Below are 20,751 nucleotides of genomic sequence, written 5' to 3' on the forward strand. Positions count from 1 at the left end.
TTCCATTTGCAAATAATTGCACCAACTGTTGTCACCTTCTCACCAAGCTGCTTGGCGATGGTCTTGTAGCCCATTCCAGCCTTGTGTAGGTCTACAATCTTGTCCCTGACATCCTTGGAGAGCTCTTTGGTCTTGGCCATGGTGGAGAGTTTGGAATCTGATTGATTGATTGCTTCTGTGGACAGGTGTCTTTTATACAGGTAACAAGCTGAGATTAGGAGCACTCCCTTTAAGAGTGTGCTCCTAATCTCAGCTCGTTACCTGTATAAAAGACACCTGGGAGACAGAAATCTTTCTGATTGAGAGGGGGTCAAATACTTATTTCCCTCATTAAAATGCAAATCAATGTATAACATTTCTGACATGCGTTTTTCTGGATTTCTTTGTTGTTATTCTGTCTCTCACTGTTCAAATAAACCTACCATTAAAATTATAGACTGATCATTTCTTTGTCAGTGGGCAAATGTACAAAATCAGCATGGGATCAAATACTTTTTTCCCTCACTGTATATAGGGAGCTTTTGGGAAAGAGCACAGTTAAAAATATATGACATATAGAAGCAAACCGGATGGACATCATGAAAATGATCGGAGAGGTTGAGATTAGAAGAAGTTCAGGAGCAAAAACAAATAAAATAGAATTATTGTAAAATTGACTGTGTCCATAAAATGTAGATAGTAAGTATAAGCTGGAAGTAGAGGCCTAAGCATTGTTCACTAATTTACCCCAAGTAGGGAAAGGATGGCGGGGTTGAAAAGTAATAAAGGGGAGTATATATATAAAAAACATGGGGGATTGGAAGTGATGCAGACAATTATATTGATGGAAGTTACAATCTATCTGCAATATTAAGCTGATCTACCCCCCAAATTATTATTATTTTTAAATTAAAAGGACAAGAGCACTGTGGTTAGTCAGGAAGAATTATTTCCGTGGGGTATAGCACTGTGTTAGCTACATGGAATTCTATACTGTTTTGCTATGGAGTTAGTGGCTAAATGATAACACCTAATTGGAAAATGTACTAATTGAACACCAAATTAATTGACTCACCTAGCTTGCACCACACCGAGATGTGGTCTATTCCGTTCAATCCTTAGCATCACTGCTAACTTGCTGATGAAGTTCTTCTGAAGGTTGAAGCGACGCTCGCCAACGTTGTTGCTGCTATCCAGCAGCAGGGCTATTTCCATCTGGAAGTCTGGAATGAGAGAGACATGGGCATTCTTGAAGCTAAATTAAATGTTCTACAGTATAAAAGCAAAGCAAGCATACCTATATTTCCTCGTGTAGATATTTTCTTCACTGACTTTCATTATCTTTTCTTCGCTGCAAGACAAACAGGCTCTGGTTACTGCATGTGGTGCTCATACATGTTAAGAGTTGAAATAAAACATTCTTATCTGTAATGTAAATAGTGAAGACAGGTATCTCTGTGGAGTAACTTCATGGTCTCTCTGGATGGTCTAAAACAGAACCATTTAGTAATGGAGATGTTATACAGTAACTGTACTTCTAACTTCTAGTAAGGTATGGCCACGAGAGGATGTCTCCATAGCATCTAACATGTGTCTCATGCAGTATTGGTGATCATCATGTGTAGTTTAATCTACATAATTTGAATATTACCTGGTCCTGATGCAGGGAGGGCAGCTGTAGCTATTTGGGCTGACACTTCCTGGAGGCCATAAGCAGATTCTGACAACAAAGAGTGATATGTTTGATCAAAACTTGTCATTAATGAAAAATCACCTAATTTCCACTGTAAATCATTTAAAACATCAACATTGAATGACAGTAAATACAGTTTGAGTCATTCTTTATGCCTACTCAACCTTCTTTGAAAGTAAAACGTTCCTCTGTGGAATGTACAATATTAAACATGTTTGGTATTTGGCTCCACCTATGGACCACAGTAAACGATGCGGTCCACCTGGACAGGGCCTGAGATTGGACTCCATGGGAGTAGGAGCCGAGGTAGTTCTGTCTGCCTTGCAGTTTGTGAACTTTTACTGGTCCCTCTGAGGACCTTACACTCCCCTGAGAAAAGTGGTAAAATACAGTGAAAAATGTAAATGAGCAGTAAGCAGTCAGTCACTGCTAGGGCTGTGGCGGTCAAGAAATTGTCAGCCTGTCATTGTCAAGCAAGTAACTGTCGGTCTCACAGTAATTGACCCACAATTAACATAAACACATTTAGCATCTCCTGGCTTCCACACATAGCCTACAAGCCACTGATGCAGACCTTAGGAACATCTACATTTTAAAAAGTCTAATAAATCCATGTAATATAGCCTACACCTTCACAATAAATCCATTATTTATTTTAGACAGGTCTAAAGAAAAATGATGTGAAGAAAATGTAGTCTATTTCAGAAGAACAGAATAACATACTCTGAGTTGTCCTTATGTTACATCCTGATCTGGCTATGCCAAATGTCCGTGGGCAATAGTAGTTCATTTAGCAGACAAGATTTGCTTAGAATTCTGTGGCATTATTTTATATTATTTTATAGTATGAAGAATACAATTGAACAAAGCTGAATTAAATAGAAAGGATATTTTCTCCAAATGATTTGAGGGAGTGTGCACATGCGGCTATTCTGTGTTGAGCAGTTAACAAAGAAAGAGGTACTCCTATATGCTTAATTTAGAGTTATTAATGTAACTTTAGTTGTTCTGCAAACATTGGGCTATATGTTTTGATGTTTAATACATTGTAAGGCTGCATGATGCAACTCTAATGATGATTTGAAAAAAATCGCTTGAAAGGCATGAGCTCTGCTTAGTTTTTTTGTGCAGGCTGTACGCACTTTATCAGTCTCTCATTCACAATTTTACAAGCACTTGATAATGCCTCGAATTTCCCAGCGGGATCCCCTTTGTGTGGCCGTAATGCACCCTAAAATAATCCATGCCTTTTGAGGCCAGTGGCTGTTGTGCCCTTGGCCCGGAGTGCTGCGTTGTGCCCTTCTCCCTGAGTGCTACGCTCTCTGAAGCACCTCTCACTCACATGGCTCTCCATCAAGTGACTGGGTCTTTCTCACAGGCTACAAGTGAAGACAGACACATGGGGACGCAACTGCGCACGTTCTTATCCAATTCCGAGGTGCATATTGAAGATATTGGAAGAACTGTCCACATTTACTTTTCGTCAGCCAACAAGATGAGTAGGCCTAACGAACAGCAAAAGCACTAGACTATGTCAATCTACTATCCCCCATAGTACAAAAGTTAACCTATTCTACACTGCTCAAAAAAATAAAGGGAACACTAAAATAACACATCCTAGATCTGAATGAATGAAATAAACTTTTTTTCTTTACATAGTTGAATGTGCTGACAACAAAATCACACAAAAATTATCAATGGAAATCAAATTTATCAACCCATGGAGGTCTGGATTTGGAGTCACCCTCAAAATTAAAGTGGAAAACCACACTACAGGCTGATCCAACTTTGATGTAATGTCCTTAAAACAAGTCAAAATGAGGCTCAGTAGTGTGTGTGGCCTCCACGTGCCTGTATGACCTCCCTACAACGCCTGGGCATGCTCCTGATGAGGTGGCGGATGGTCTCCTGAGGGATCTCCTCCCAGACCTGGACTAAAGCATCCGCCAACTCCTGGACAGTCTGTGGTGCAACGTGGCGTTGGTGGATGGAGCGAGACATGATGTCCCAGATCTGCTCAATTGGATTCAGGTCTGGGGAACGGGCGGGCCAGTCCATAGCATCAGTGCCTTCTTCTTGCAGGAACTGCTGACACACTCCAGCCACATGAGGTCTAGCATTGTCTTGCATTAGGAGGAACCCAGGGCCAACCGCACCAGCATATGGTCTCACAAGGGGTCTGAGGATCTTATCTCGGTACCTAATGGCAGTCAGGCTACCTCTGGCGAGCAAATGGAGGGCTGTGCGGCCCCCCAAAGAAATGCCACCCCACACCATGACTGACCTACCGCCAAACCGGTCATGCTGGAGGATGTTGCAGGCAGCAGAACGTTCTCCACGGCATCTCCAGACTCTGTCACATCTGTCACATGTGCTCAGTGTGAATCTGCTTTCATCTGTGAAGAGCACAGGGTGCCAGTGGCGAATTTGCCAATCTTGGTGTTCTCTGGCAAATGCCAAACGTCTTGCACAGTGTTGGGCTGTAAGCACAACCCCCACCTGTGGACGTCGGGCCCTCATACCACCCTCATGGAGTCTGTTTCTGACCGTTTGAGCAGACACATGCACATTTGTGGCCTGCTGGAGGTCATTTTGCAGGGCTCTGGCAGTGCTCCTCCTGCTCCTCCTTGCACAAAGGCGGAGGTAGCAGTCCTGCTGCTGGGTTGTTGCCCTCCTACGGCCTCCTCCACGTCTCCTGATGTACTGGCCTGTCTCCTGGTAGTGCCTCCATGCTCTGGACACTACGCTGACAGACACAGCAAACCTACTTGCCACAGCTCGCATTGATGTGCCATCCTGGATGAGCTGCACTACCTGAGCCACTTGTGTTGGTTGTAGACTCCGTCTCATGCTACCACTAGAGTGAAAGCACCGCCAGCATTCAAAAGTGACCAAAACATCAGCCAGGAAGCATAGGAACTGAGAAGTGGTCTGTGGTCACCACCTGCAAAACCAGTCCTTTATTGGGGGTGTCTTGCTAATTGCCTATAATTTCCACCTGTTGTCTATTCCATTTCCACAACAGCATGTGAAATGTATTGTCAATCAGTGTTGCTTCCTAAGTGGACAGTTTGATTTCACAGAAGTGTGATTGACTTGGAGTTACATTGTGTTGTTTAAGTGTTCCCTTAATTTTTTTGAGCAGTGTATTATGTGCGAGAAATAAATATTCCAAACATAGTCTGGGACAGTTGTGGGATGCGATAGATCTCAAATTAATACAACCACTAGCATCAAAAAACGTATTTTACGCAATGTGGCTGACGCAACAGATCAGAACGTTTAGCTTAAAATGTTGATAAACTATTAGGCTATTTCTTCACATTATAAGTACAGCAATGCGCACACGGCAGTAGGCTATAAGCGCAAATGTTCCATTAGTGGGAAAATACCATTATCAAAAGTGACCGCAAATGTGAATATTATAAAGGTGCATTTTAATGGTGAAAATTATCTTCCCCAAACTTGAAACTCACGTGCTGCTTATGTATGCCAGTTAAGCTCTACACCCCTTGTAAAGCGTATCAATGTGCTTAATTTTAAGAAGTTCTTTGGCCACTTTAGTTGTGATACAAACCTTATTAAAACATATAGGCCTATGGGCTAGGCTACATGAGGTGTGCGACTATGATTTAAAAAAAGTCGCAAAAAAATGGCATTGTTTCCAATGCTGGACATCATTCACAAGTGATAGGCTAATATTGTCACCCATCAGACTATTCTTGTTTTAATCTTGTCTTTACATATACTAAATAATAAATGTGTGAAATTTGTTTTGATTTAGAATGGACCATTATCATGCACCTGTCTCGAAACAGGGGCAGCGGGAAAAAATGTAATGTAATCTATGCACTTAAATAGCGAATGGAGAACGCTTTTCCAATGGTTCATTTTCATGCCAGCCAGGTAGGCTATACTCCTGTTGTAAAGATAAGCAATGCGCTTAATATTAGGAAAGTTGAGAAATAAATATAGTAGGCCTAGCCTTTAGAAAGCTGATGGGATACTCCTCTTTTTAGTAGAGGCCATCACTTTGTTGTCTCGCGCAATTGCATAGCCTATAGTTGCGCAATATGAGCTCATGGGCTCTCATGAAGTGTTTGATTAGATTTTCGATTACATTTGCGTTGATGTTAGAGTGATTAGAGGGACAATTGAGTGCTGAGTACCAGCCAGTTAGCAATATTGGTAAGCTACTAATGACCATCAGCAGCATCAGAGCTTGGAGAAGCCTTCATGACTCGTGACCGCTGGTGTGGCGGTAATACGGTCACCACAACAGCCCTAGTCACTGCAAACTTTGAGGTAAGGAAAAATAGGCGCAGACTGCAGAATCTGTTGAACATATGAGAGAAAGAGAAAACTCTGGAATACTGACTTTTTGAATAGGAACGTCTCTCTCTGTTATACAGTGCATTCGGAAAGTATTCTGACCGCTTGACTTTTTCAAAATGTTGTTACATTACAGCCTTGTTCTAAAATGGATTAAGTAAATAAACATCTCATCAATCTACACACAATACCCCATAATGACAAAGCAAAAACAGGTTCTTCGAAATGTATTAAAAATAAAAAACTGAAATACCTTATTTACATAAGTATTCAGACCCTTTGCTATGACACTCAAAATTGAGTTCAGGTGCATCCTGTTTCGATTGATCATCCTTGAGATGTTTCTACAACTGGATTAGAGTCCACCTGTGGTTAATTCAATTGATTGGACATGATTTGGAAAGGCACACACCTGTCTATATAAGGTCCCACAGTGGACAGTGCATGTCAGAGCAAAAACTAAGCCATGAGGTCGAAGGAATTGTCCGTAGAGCGCCGAGACAGGATTGTGTCGAGGCACAGATCTGGGGAAGGGTACCAAAACAATTCTGCAGCACTGAAGGTCCCCAAGAACACAGTGGCCTCCATAATTCTTAAATGGAAGAAGTTTGGAACCACCAAGACTCTTCCTAGAGCAATCAGGGGAGAAGGGCCTTGGTGATGCTGAAACGTTGGTGGTTTCTTACCTAATAAATGACTGGGAGTTTATACATAGAGTGTGCGACTCTCTTTATTTGTTTTTATAGCTTACAGTTTATTCTCCGTTGGTCAGCACCTCTACACTAAGTGATGTCCTCTGGGAGTGCGCCAGCTCATGCTTTTTATTAGACCATTTTAATTAAATACAATAACAGTAAGGTACTTAATTGTTACCCAGAAATGATTTGATATTGAGATAAAAACGGCTGCATTGGGCCTTTAAGGCAGAAGCATGAGGATGTTATTGATGAGAGCCACTGCTCTAGCCCTGTGGGTTTTGGCTCAGAAAAATGTTCTGTGGTAAGCCCTGTCTCTGTTTTACTTGGATGAAAGCAATTCCTCAAAAACAAAAGGTGATCTCCACAGAGTTCCTCTGTGGAGATGGGAGATTCTTCCTGAACGACAACCATCTCTGCAGTAAAAGGCACATAACAGCCCGTTTGGAGTTTGCCAAAAGGCACCTAAAGGACTCTCAGACCATGAGAAACAAGATTCTCTGGTCTGATGAAACCAAGATTGAAGTCTTTGGCCTGAATGCCAAGCGTCATGTCTGGAGGAAACCTGGCACCATCCCTACGGCGAAGCATGGTGGTGGCAGCATCATGCTGTGGGGATGTTTTTCATCAGCAGGGACTGGGAGACTAGTCAGGATCGAGGGAAAGATGAACAGAGCAAAGTACAGAGCGATCCTTGATGAAAACCTGCTCCAGAGTGCTCATGACCTCAGACTGGGGCGAAGGTTCACCTTCCAACAGGACAACGACCCTATGCACACAGCCAACACAATGCAGGAGTGGCTTCAGGACAAGTCTCTGAATGTCCTTGAGTGGCCCAGCCAGAGCCCGGACTTGAACCCGATCGAACATCTTTGGAGAGATCTGAAAATAGCTGTGCAGCGACGCTCCCCATCCAACCTGACAGAGCTTGAGAGGATCTGCAGAGAAGAATGGGAGAAACTCCCCAAATACAGGTGTGCCAATCTTCTAGCGTCATACCCAAGAAGCCTTGAGGCTGTAATTGCTGCCAAAGGTGCTTCAACAAAGTACTGAGTAAAGGATCTGAATACTTATGTAAATGTGATGTTTCATTTTTTATAAATGTGCCAAAATTTATAAAAACCTGTTTTTGCTTTGTCATTATGGGGTATTGTGTGTAGATTGATAAGCGAAAAAAACATATATAATCAATTTTAGAATAAGGCTGTAACGTAACAAAATGTGGAAAAAGTCAAGGGGTCTGAATACTTTCCGAATGCACTGTACATCAATACTCTTTGAGAATGAAAAGGTGATAGAGTTGAAGAGGTGAAACTCTATAGCAGTGCCAAGCATTATCCCTTTCCTGGCCTACACAGCCACTTAGGTCTGCCCCATGGATTGTACAGGCGATGGGGGTGGCAACTGAGAGAGAGAGCAAGAAAAATGGGTAGGGGGAGAGAGAGAGAGAGAGAGAGGGGGGGAGAGAGAGGGGGGAGAGAGAGAGAGGGGAGGGGAGAGAGAGAGAGAGAGAGAGAGAGAGAGAGAGAGAGAGAGAGAGAGAGAGAGAGAGAGAGAGAGAGAGAGAAAGGTAGGGAGAGAGAGAGAGAGAGAGGGGAGAAAGGTAGAGAGAGAGAGAGAGAGAGAGAGAGAGAGAGAGAGAATAAATAGAGAATATTGAATAGTGTCTGAGCTCTATGTGTTTTCTATCATGTAGCCTATTACTCTTAGTTTGGTATGGCTTTCCCTTCCTCAGAGCCACAACTCTTCAGTCTCCACAACTCGCTACCAAATCCTGCAGGCTATAATAAAGAACGACTCTGAAGGAAAACTATCCTCAGTCACACCTCTACGTTAATTACATTTTGAAGATAAATAATAAACATCACCTTTTGCTTTTGAGGAATTGCTTTCATCCAAGTAAAACAGAGACCGGGCTTACCACAGAACCTTTTCCTGAGCCAAAACCCACAGGGCTAGAGCAGTGGCTCTCATCAATAACATCCTCATGCTTCTGCCTTAAAGGCCCAATGCAGCCGTTTTTATCTCAATATCAAATCATTTCTGGGTAACAATTAAGTACCTTACTGTTATTGTATTTAATTAAAATGGTCTAATAAAAAGCATGAGCTGGCGCACTCCCAGAGGACATCACTTAGTGTAGAGGTGCTGACCAACGGAGAATAAACTGTAAGCTATAAAAACAAATAAAGAGAGTCGCACTCTCTATGTATAAACTCCCAGTCATTTATTGGGTAAGAAACCACCAACGTTTCGGCATCACTGTGTATTCTTCTTTATTTGTTTTTATAGCTTACAGTTGAATTAAAATGGTAGAAAATAAACAAAAATAGCTTCTTAACAAAGATCAATTTCTCAAGCAAGATTTTTGCTAGGACTGTCTGGGAGTGGTTTGAGTGGGGAGGGGAAAACTGAACACTAGCTGTTATTTGCAGAGAGGTTTGGAACTCTCTTTCTTATTGGTCTATTAGCTCATTTAGCACCTGGTGATGTCACCAAAACTCCATCCAACCAAAACAGGCTGAAATTTCAGGTGGTCTTTTCAAACAGCTCTTGCACTAAAAGGGCATTATCATCATTTTTACAATATTATTCCAACCTCATAGTGTGGAAATATAAACCAGAGGAAAGTCACGTTTTTGACTGCACTGGGCCTTTAAAGAAATACGGATTTTTTGGGGTTTGGGAGGATAAAGGTCTTCCAAGTAAAACAGACACAAAATAAATCCACTGATACAACACAATCAAATATCTCTCTCTCTGTCACGGATTCAGCCGAGGCTGCTCCTCCTCCTTGCTCGGGCAGGCTTCGGCGTTCGTCGTCACCGGAGTATTAGCTGCCACCGATCTATGTTTTTGTGTTCTACTTGTTTTGTCTTCATTGTACACACCTGGTTCCCATTATGTCTATGATTTGTTTCCTATTTAACCCTCTGGCTCCCACTGTGTTGTGTGCGTGTTTGTTCATCGTCTGGTGAGCGGGTTTGTTCCTCCCTGCGTGGAGGTGATGTTATTTACGTTACCTACGAGTAAAGTATGTTTTTCGATTAGCTCTGTGTCCTGCGCCTGACTTCGTCCTACCGCATCACACTCTCTCCACATACAGCAGCTACGGTTCATCAATAGACTCTCACATCTCTAAATAATCATAGTCATATTCTACTATCTTGCTAAACTTTGCGGTTCTCAACTGTCTCCCTGTGGGACTATAGGATCAAATTCATATAAGTAATATTAGCGAACACATTGATCATTCCCAGAATACATCTGCTGTTTCATATCTACAGTATCTCATCTCCTTAATATTGAGAGAGAAATAACAGCAACATGTTTAGGAGATTCAAAGATAACAAAATATTTGTCTACTTACCATTTGATTCTGATCCAAATGCTCTGCATGTCAGAGACAGAATACTTGTGGAAATTAAACAAAGTGATAATTGAAGCTTGTCAAAGTGCACTCAATAATATTGTGTAGAATATGCATGAATTAAATCTTAGTAACATATTACACATTACAGTTCTTTACACATAAATATACTGAACAAAAATATAAACGCAACATGCAACAATTTCAACTATTTTACTGAGTTACAGTTCATATAAGGAAATCAGTCAATTTAAATAAATAAATTAGGCCCTAATCTATGGATTTCACATGACTGGGCAGGGGTGCAGCCATGGGTGGGCCTGGGAGGGCATAGGCCCACCCACTTGGCAGCCAGGCCCACCCAATGGGGAGCCAGGCCCACCCAGTTTTTCCCCCACAAAAGGGATTTATTACAGACAGAAATACTCCACACACTCAGACGATCTTGCAGGTGAAGAAGCCGGATGTGGAGGTCCTAGCCTGGCGTGGTTACATGATGAACATTAAATTCTCTGGCAACAGCTCTGGCGGACATTCCTGCAGTCAGCATGCCAAATGCATGCTCCTTCAAAACTTGAGACATCTGTGGCATTGTGTTGTGTGACGAAACTGCACATCTTAGAGTGGCCTTTTATTGTGCACCTGTGTAATGATCTTGCTGTTTAATCAGCTTCTTGATATGCCACGCCTGTCAGGTGGATGGATTATCTTGGCAAAGGAGAAATGCTCACTAACAGGGATGCAAATAAATTTGTGCACAACATTTTTGAGAAATAAGCTTTTTTTGCATATGGAAGATTTCAGGGATTTTTTATTTCAGCTCATGAAACATGGGACCAACACTTTACATTTTGCGTTTATATTTCTGTTCAGTGTATTTAACAAATGATTTGTACACAGTGCTAGTTTCTATCATTATGACACACAACTCTACAATGCCTTTTTGATCAGATAGGACAGTTCTTTCATTATTGTATGACATTATTTTGAATGAAAACAGAAAATGACTATCCTAGATAACAAAGTACAGTGCCTTCAGAAAGTATTCACACCCCTTTACTTTTCCAAATTGTATTGTGTTAGAGCCTGAATTTAAAATGGATTAAATAGAGATTTTTTTGTCACTGGCCTACACACAATAACCTATTATGTCAAAGTGGAAATATATTTCTCAAAATTGTTATTAATTAATGAAAAAGGAAAAGCTGAAATGTCTTGAGTCAATAAGTATTCAACCCGTTAGTTATGGCAAGCCTAAATACGTTTGAGTAAAAATCAGTTGAATGACTACCTCATCTCTGTACCTCACACATACAATTATCTGTAAGGTCCCTCAGTCGACCAGTACATTTCAAACACAGATTCAACCACGAAGACTAGGGAGAAGAAAGAAAACCCATTGATATCCCTTTGAGCATGGTGAAGTTATTAATTACACTTTGGATGGTGTATCAATACACCCAGTCACTACAAAGATACAGGCGTCCTTCCTAACTCAGTTGTCGGAGAGGAAGGAAACCGCTCAGGGATTTCACCATGATGCCAATGATTACTTTAAAACAGTTACAGAGTTTAATGGCTGTGATAGGAGAAAATTCAGGATGGATCAACAACATTGTAGTTACTCCACAATACTAACCTAATTGACAGAGTGAAAAATAAATATATTCCAAAACATGTGTCCTGTTTTCCACAAGACACTAAAGTAATACTGCAAAGAATGTGGCAAAGCTATTTACTTTTTGTCCTGAATACAAAGTGTTATGTTTGGAGCAAATCCAATACAAGACATTACTGAGTACCATCTCCATATTTTCAAGCATAGTGGTGGCTTCATCATGCTATGGGTATGCTTGTAATCATTAAGGACTGGGGAGTTTTTCAGGATAAAAAAGAAACAGAACGGAGCTAAGCACAGACAAAATCCTAGAGGAAAACCTGGTTCAGTCTGCTTTCCACCAGACACTGGGAGATTAATTCACCTTTCAGCAAGACAACCTAAAACACAAGGCCAAATCTACACTGGAGTTGCTTACCAAGAAGACAGTGAATGTTCCTGAGTGGCCGAATTACAGTTTTGACTTAAATCTACTTGAAAATATATGGCAAGACCTGAAAATGGTTGTCTAGCAATTATCAACAACCAATTTGAAGAATTGTAAGAATTTTGAAAAGAATAATGGGCAAATGTTGCACAATCCAGGTGTGGAAAGCTCTTCGACACTTACCCAGAAAGACTCACAGCTGTAATCGCTGCCAAAGGTGCTTCTACAAAGTATCGACTCAGGGTTGTGAATACTTATGTAAATTAGATATTTCTGTATTTCATTTTCAACACATTTACAAAAATGTACAAAAACATGTTTTCACTTTGTCATTATGGGGTATTGTGTGTAGATGGGTGAGATTTTTTAAATGTATTTTTTATTAATTTGAATTCAGGCTGTAACACAACAAAATGTGGAATAAGTCAAGGAGCATGAATACTTTCTGAAGGCACTGTAGATGATGTGGCACAAGTACGTTCAGTATGTCAGTTGCATCAATCAGTGCCTACCTAACTGGTGTAGAACAGCATAAAGAAATGTGGCATGTGGGACCCAAACACCTACAATGAAATGAGCAATCAGGAAAACATTTAACTTTTCTTCAATAACTGGAGACATGCAATTAATAATAACTAATAAGAATAAATGCAAAATAAATCGATTTTAGTTCTTGGTAATCAATTCATGGAAAAGTACACCATTCTTGTTTATACTGTTAGATATCTGCAGCTTGGACGGTTTTCATTCATTCGTTCAACACAACAGAGCATATCTGTCTACAAGCTTGGCACACCTGTATTTGGGGAGTTTCTCCCATTCTTCTCTGCATATCCTCTCAAGCTCTGTCAGGTTGGATGGGGAGCGTTGCTGCACAGCTATTTTCAGGTCTCTCCAGAGATGTTCGATCAGGTTCAAGTCCGGGCGCTGGCTGGGCCACTCAAGGACATTCAGAGACTTGACCCGAAGCCACTCCTGCATTGTCTTGGCTGTGTGCTTAGGGTCATTGTCCTGTTGGAAGGTGAACCTTCGCACCAGTCTGATGTCCTGAGCGCTCTGGAGCAGGTTTTCATCAAGGATCTCTCTGTACTTTGCTCCGTTAATCTTTCCCTCGATCCTGACAAGTCTCCCAGTCCCTGCCGCTGAAAAGCATCCCCACAGCATGATGCTGCCACCACCATGCTTCACCGTAGGGATTGTGCCAGGTTTCCTCTAGACGTGACACTTGGCATTCAGGCCAAAAAGTTCAATCTTGGTTTCATCAGACCAGAGAATCTTGTTTCTCATGGTCTGAGAGTCCTTTGGGTGCCATTTGGCAAACTCCAATCGGGCTGTCATGTGCCTTACTGAGGAGTGGCATCCATCTGGACACTCTACCATAAAGGCCTGATTGGTGGTGCTGCAGAGATGGTTGTCCTTCTGGAAGGTTCTCCCATCTCCACAGAGGAACTCTGGAGCTCTGTCAGAGTGACCATCGGGTTCTTGGTCACCTCCCTGACCAAAGCCCTTCTCCCCTGATTGCTCAGTTTGGCCGGGCGGCCAACTCTAGGAAGAGTCTTGGTGGTTCCAAACTTCTTCCATTTAAGAATGATGTAGGCCACTGTGTTCTTGGGGACTTTCAATGGTGCATTAATTTTTTGATACCCTTCCCCAGATCTGTGCCTCGACACAATCCTGCCTCGGCGCTCTAGAGACAATTCCTTCGACCTCATGACTTGGTTTTTGCTCTGACATGCACGTCAACTGTGGGACCTTATATAGACAGGTGTGTGCCTTTCTTTATCATGTCCAATCAGTTGAATTGACCACAGGTGGACTCTAATCAAGTTGGAGAAACATCAAGGATAATCAATGGAAACAGGATGCACCTGAGCTCAATTTCGAGTCTCATAGCAAAGGGTCTGAATACTTATGCAAATAATGTATCTGTTTTTTTTAAATATACACATTTGCAAAAAATTCTAAAAACCTGTTTTCGCTTTGTCATTATGGGGTATTGTGTGTAGATTGATTTTGATCCATTTTAGAATAAGGCTGTAACGTAACAAAATGTGGAAAAAGGGAAGGGGTCTGAATACTTTCCGAATGCACTGTACAGTAGGTAGGGGTAAATTGACTAGGCAACAGGATAGATAATAAGCAGTAGCAGCAGCGTATTTGATGAGTCAAAATAGTTAGTGCAAAGGGGGGGTCATTGCAGATAGTCCAGGTAGCCATTTGGTTAACTATTAAGCAGTCTTTTGGTTTGGGGGTAGAAGCTGTTCGGAGCCTGTTGATTCCAGACTTGGTGCATGTCCTCTGACACTGCCGGGTATAGAGGTCCTGGATGGCAGGTAGCTCAGCCCCAGTGATGTACACACTACCCTCTGTAGCGCCTTGAGGTCGAATGCCAAGCAGTTGCCAAGCGGTGATGCAGCCAGTCATGATGCTCTCAATGGTGCAGCTGTATAACTTTTTGAGGATCTGTGGGCCCATGCCAAATCTTTTCAGCCTCCTGAGGGGGTAGAGACATTGTCCTGCTTTCTTCATGACTGTGTTGGTGTGTGTGGACCATATTCATTCCTTAGTGATGTGGACACAGAGGAACTTGAAGCTCTTGACCCGCTCTACTACAGCCCCATCGATGTGAATGGGGTATATTTGAGAGGTATATTTTCTGTCTGATTTAAATATTGACTGGCTTTCATCAGGCTGCCCACTCAAGAGAAATCTTCAAATTGTAACTAGTGCCTGCAACCTGGTTCAGGTTATCAATCAACCTATCCAGGTAGAATTGTGGTTATCAATCAACTTACCAGGGTAGTTACAGACAGCACAGGAATAAAATCATCAACATGTATTGATCATATCTTTACTAATGCTGCAGAAATTTGTTTGAAAGCAGTATCCAAATCCATCGAATGTAGTGATCACAATATAGTAGCCATATCTAGGAAAACCAAAGTTCCAAAGGCTGGGCCTAATATTGTGTATAAGAGGTCATACAATAAGTTTTGTAGTGATTCCTATGTTGTTGATGTGAAGAATATTTGTTGGTCCGTGGTGTGTAATTTACATTTACATTTAAGTCATTTAGCAGACGCTCTTATCCAGAGCGACTTACAGGAGCAATTAGGGTTAAGTGCCTTGCTCAAGGGCACATCGACAGATTTTTCACCTAGTCGGCTTGGGGATTAGAACCAGCGACCTTTCGGTTACTGGCACAACGCTCTTAACCACTAAGCTACCTGCCGCCGTAATGGCGAGCAACCAGACGCTGCACTTGACACATTTATGAAATTACTTATCCCAGTTACTAATAAGCATGCACCCATTAAGAAAATGACTGTAAAAACAGTTAAATCACCATGGACTGATGAGGAATTGAAAAATGATATGGTTGAGAGGGATGAGGCAAAAGAGATGGTAAATAGGTCTGGCTGTACAACCGATTGGCAAACGTACTGCAAATTGAGAAATCATGTGACTAAACTGAATAAAAAGAAGAAGAAACTACACTATGAAACAAAGATAAATGACATAAAGAATGATAGTAAAAAGCTTTGGAGCCCCCTTAACTGGCTCAAATAGCCGACCAATCAGCCTGTTACCAACCCTTAGTAAACTTTTGGGAAAAATTGTGTTTGACCAGATGCAATGCTATTTTACAGCCTCCCTTCACCCCCATAATATCCAGGTTGAGCTGCACCTCGTCGAGCATGTGGGAGTTGTCCGGGTGGGGGTGCAGGGACCAGAACAGTGCCCTGAGGTTGTGTCTGAACTTGGATCTCATGCCCAGGTAGATGAAGGGGTTGTAGAAGCTGGCTGACTTAGGATGCTGTGGAGAGGAGGCACCTGGTGACCCCAGGCAGACCACATTGAGATGACCGCATAGGGAGACCAGGCCAGCAGGAAGGCTGAACACAGGATCAGAGACACCTGGGGGAGGAGGGAGTAGTTGGTATAATACACACTACACATGAATAGCCACAAACACTGACCTAACCAATACCTTCTGAAGATGAGAAGACATTATAACTTTGCATTGGACTAAAAATGCAAATGAAATCAAAGCAGTGTATAGCTAAAAGAGCCGACCATCAGCAGACACAAATTGGCTTTGTACTTTGAATCCCACAGCATTCACCAGTATGTAGTATGTACCCAATCCTGCAGCTACTGTAATTGTATGTAGAGTACAGCTGACTGAGGGCTCACTCACTCACTGTTGTTATACTGCGCTCCATCTGTTTCTGTCTCTTGCTGACCTCTCCCCCTCTGCTGGACGTGTGGCTGTTGTTGACCGCCCGAATGATGGACACGTAGGAAAACCATATGATCACAACCGGGATGAAGAAGTTGAAGGTGAAGATGAGGATGACGTAGAGAACCTGGCCTGGACCTAGTCTACCTCACACATCCCATACCTATGAGCTGCAAGATGCAAAACAGAGAATTGATACGATATTCCACTACATTTACAGATTATTTGCTGTATATGCATTCATTACAACGAACATAAATCAAATCTTACAGAGAAGTGAAAGGAGAGGCCAGAAGTCACATGGGTAGGTTCCTCCTGCCTGTGTAACTCCCCCAGCCCACCAGGGGCACTCCAGACCAGAACAAGGCACACAGCCACACCGCCACAATCACCACAGAAACGTTGCGCTTGTTAATATGATGAGCTGAAAGACAAAACGTAGTGTAGCTCAGTTGGTAGAGCATGGCGCTTGCAACGCCAGGGTTGTGGGTTCGATTCCCACGGGGGGCCAGTATGAAAAATATATGCACTCACTAACTGTAAGTCGCTCTGGATAAGAGCGTCTGCTAAATGACTAAAATGTAAAACATGTAGTTACTCAGACTTGACTTAAGCCCTTGGCGTATAAGAACATAGGCCAGATACTAAACAGAAATGGTGTAATATGGCGAATCATGGGAAACAAAACGAATTACAGTGATTTCACAAAAAACAATGACGACAATTGAGATTATAATATGATTATCTCTAATAATAAATAGTCCCATCTGTGCCATCTTGCCCACAGGCAGTCAGGGAGCACTGAACAGTTTAAGGCCTTGACCTGGAGCAGCAGGTAATGGGGTTTAGAGTGGCTGCCATTGACCCAGGGTGCCCTGCCCTGAGCACCTGGACCAGGGGAGGCCCCAGTCCTACACCCCCTGGCCTGGGACCTGGGTCACAGCGTAGACTACATACCATGGCTGGGTTGGCATCCTTTGATGTAGTGGATGACACTGATGGCTGTCAGTGTGTTGATGCTTATGAACCCAAAGAGCAGGATCAGGAAGGCAGACACGCAGACTCACCCGTGCACACACACACACACTTTTAGATTATGATGAAGTGCCTGCAGCTCTCTGCCAGCCTGTGGGAGAGGGAGGAATCCTTCCAAACCGTTTTGTGTCATCACCCGCTAACCAGACTCTCACGCTACAAGCCAGGTAGACTGGCTACTGCAGGATCAAAACACACACTATTCTCTGGTGGAATGTGATGTTTTCTTTCTGTCCTTTATTCCAGTCATCTGTCAAATGGAATGGTGAGAGTCCTGGGTAGCCATGGTAACAGTAGCCTACTGAGGGTTTGATTTAACTTCCTTAACTTTTTTTATAGTAGAAAATGCTAATATACAAGACCATATAAAATATGTGTTATTGTACAACTTGTCCTCGAGCTGATTCCTTCCTCTGAAATTGTAAGCTATGATTGTACTGATCTTATCTGTGTAGCTATAATGTAGTTTTGTGTTCACATTCACAGACGAACTCCTTGATAAGATCTGGGTCCCTTGTCAATCTATGAAGTGCCCTTAAACATCATTCAAAGCTTTAGAATAATAACTCAATAATAACAACAACAACTCCTAACAGGGTTCGGGTCAATTACAATTTAATTTAGTTTAGTCTGTTTGAATTGGAACTAAATTGGAATTCAATATTTGTACATTTCCCAGTTGATGGAATTAATGCACTTAGTATACACATTTTTACTGCAGGATTTGTTTTTAATCATTTCAACGTGTATTTCTATATTTCCAGTATAGCTAAGCTGTCTGAACAGTGACATGATCATTTACATTTACATTTTAGTCATTTAGCAGACGCTCTTATCCAGAGCGACTTACAGGAGCAATTAGGGTTAAGTGCCTTGCTCAAGGGCACATTAACGTCATTTAGCAGACGCTCTTAGCCAGAGCGACTCACAAATTGGTGCGTTCACCCTATAGCCAGTGGGATAACCACTTTACAATTTGGGGGGGTTAGAAGGATTACTTTATCCTATCCCAGGTATTCCTTAAAGAGGTGGGGGTTTCAAATGTCTCCGGAAGGTGGTGAGTGACTCCGCTGTCCTGGCGTCGTGAGGGAGCTTGTTCCACCATTGGGGAGCCAGAGCAGCGAACAGTTTTGACTGGGCTGAGCGGGAACTATGCTTCCGCAGAGGAAGGGAGCCAGCAGGCCAGAGGTGGATGAACGCAATGCCCTCGTTTGGGTGTAGGGACTGATCAGAGCCTGAAGGTACAGAGGTGCCGTTCCCCTCACTGCTCCATAGGCAAGCACCATGGTCTTGTAGCGGATGCGAGCTTCAACTGGAAGCCAGTGGAGTGTGCGGAGGAGGGGGGGTGACGTGAGAGAACTTGGGAAGGTTGAACACCAGACGGGCTGCGGCATTCTGGATGAGTTGTAGGGGTTTAATGGCACAGGCAGGGAGGCCAGCCAACAGTGAGTTGCAGTAGTCCAGACGGGAGATGACAAGTGCCTGGATTAGGACCTGTGCCGCTTCCTGTGTAAGGCAGGGTCGTACTCTCCGAATGTTGTAGAGCATGAACCTGCAGGAGCGGGTCACCGCCTTGATGTTGGCGGAGAACGACAGGGTGTTGTCCAGGGTCACGCCTAGGCTCTTCGCACTCTGGGAGGAGGACACAGCGGAGTTGTCAACCGTGATGGCGAGATCATGGAACGGGCAGTCCTTCCCCGGGAGGAAGAGCAGCTCCGTCTTGCCAGGGTTCAGCTTGAGGTGGTGATCCGTCATCCATACTGATATGTCTGCCAGACATGCAGAGATGCGATTCGCCACCTGGTTATCAGAAGGGGGAAAGGAGAAGCCTGAAGGAGTTGAATATACATTTGTGGAATTGTTGGGTTGGGATAATATTAAATTGGGAATTTAATTATTGTAATTTACCGAACATTGGAATTGAGAGGTATTTTAATTATCTCTGATTTCAAAGACTGACCTGGAATTTGAATTGAATTTAATGGAATTTACAGGGAGCGGTAGAATTTAATTATAATTGAATTTGTGGAATTAACCCCAACCCTGACTACTAACAAAAGAGGGCTAGAGTATCAACTTCTGTACAATAATACACAAACCACTATCAAAACAGTGCAACTATAACTAGCATTAGAAATCTTCTTAGAGGGCCATATAGGTCATCTGAAAAATGCAAGACACTTTAATAACAAATCAATCAATCAATCAATCATTCAACCCCCAAAAAACAACCACCAACCAACCAACCAACCAATGTCCCTTTGGTACCTGGCCGGTCCAGATGGTCTTGATCAGAAGTCCGTCGTCCATGAACACGTTGAAGACTTCCAGTATCCCTCTGGAGTAGCCGAAGATGGCGATGCCAGTGTCGGACACAGCCAGGTTAAGAGTAAGGAAGTCCTGTGGCTCCAGACGTTGTCTCTGCTTGACCAACAGTAGAATCGCCACTCCATTATCTAGCCAGGAGAGCCACCCTGGAAATGTAAATAAAAACACTTCCTATTTAAACCATATCCATGAAGACACAACTCATAACATTATATAATAACAATGGCATCGGTATACAAGTACACTAACACAAGATTTACCATGTATTTTTTTGTGAAAGTTGTCTATTCTATATTAGCAACAGTATAGCTTTACAGCAGTTTGACAAGGTAAACATTAGAATAATTACCTAGTATCAACAAGTAAACACCAGTGGCAGTCTCCTCCTTGGCTGACACCCTGTAGACAGTTACATTAGGACGGGATATAATGGTGTCCTCCATCAGCACCCTTGTCTTCTGAGCGCCGCTCGGCCAAGATCCAACATTTCACAACGGTCTCATTTCAAACACGTCTGAAGAGCCCTGTGTTGTTCTGATTAAGGACAGGTGAAGTGAGTGGTGTCCCAGAGACCACTCGGGTGGATGGTAGCATTCTCTTGACTTTATTCCAAGTGAGAGTGTGACAGAGTTGAGATTCACCCTCTCAGTCTCTCCATATGATGACCCTGTCTGTGTCACCAGCCAGCAGCAGGCAGGCGTACAGCAATAGACTGAGAGAACAGGCATGGTTGTGTCCTTCATACATTATTATCCTAATCCCTTGATCCTGTTAATGATAGTAGTGTCTGATGTAATGCTAGCCACAGAAGTCAGGTCAGCTAATAATACACTTAGCTATACAGTGAGGGAAAAAAGTATTTGATCCTCTGCTGATATTGTACGTTTGCCCACTGACAAAGAAATGATCAGTGTATAATTTTAATGGTAGGTTTATTTGAACAGTGAGAGACAGAATAACAACAAAAAAATCCAGAAAAATGCATGTAAAAAATGTTATAAATTGATTTGCATTTTAATGAGGGAAATAAG

General features: G+C 42.5%; 1 pseudogene; it reads right to left on the reverse strand.

Annotated features, from left to right (window-relative positions):
* Nucleotides 1–1,050: 1,050 nt before the first annotated feature.
* LOC121544271 lies at nucleotides 1,051–20,163 on the reverse strand (annotated as a pseudogene).
* Between the last annotated feature and the right edge of the window lie 588 nt (nucleotides 20,164–20,751).

The sequence above is a fragment of the Coregonus clupeaformis genome, chromosome 29 (assembly GCF_020615455.1).
Source record: "Coregonus clupeaformis isolate EN_2021a chromosome 29, ASM2061545v1, whole genome shotgun sequence".
Taxonomy (NCBI): domain Eukaryota; kingdom Metazoa; phylum Chordata; class Actinopteri; order Salmoniformes; family Salmonidae; genus Coregonus; species Coregonus clupeaformis.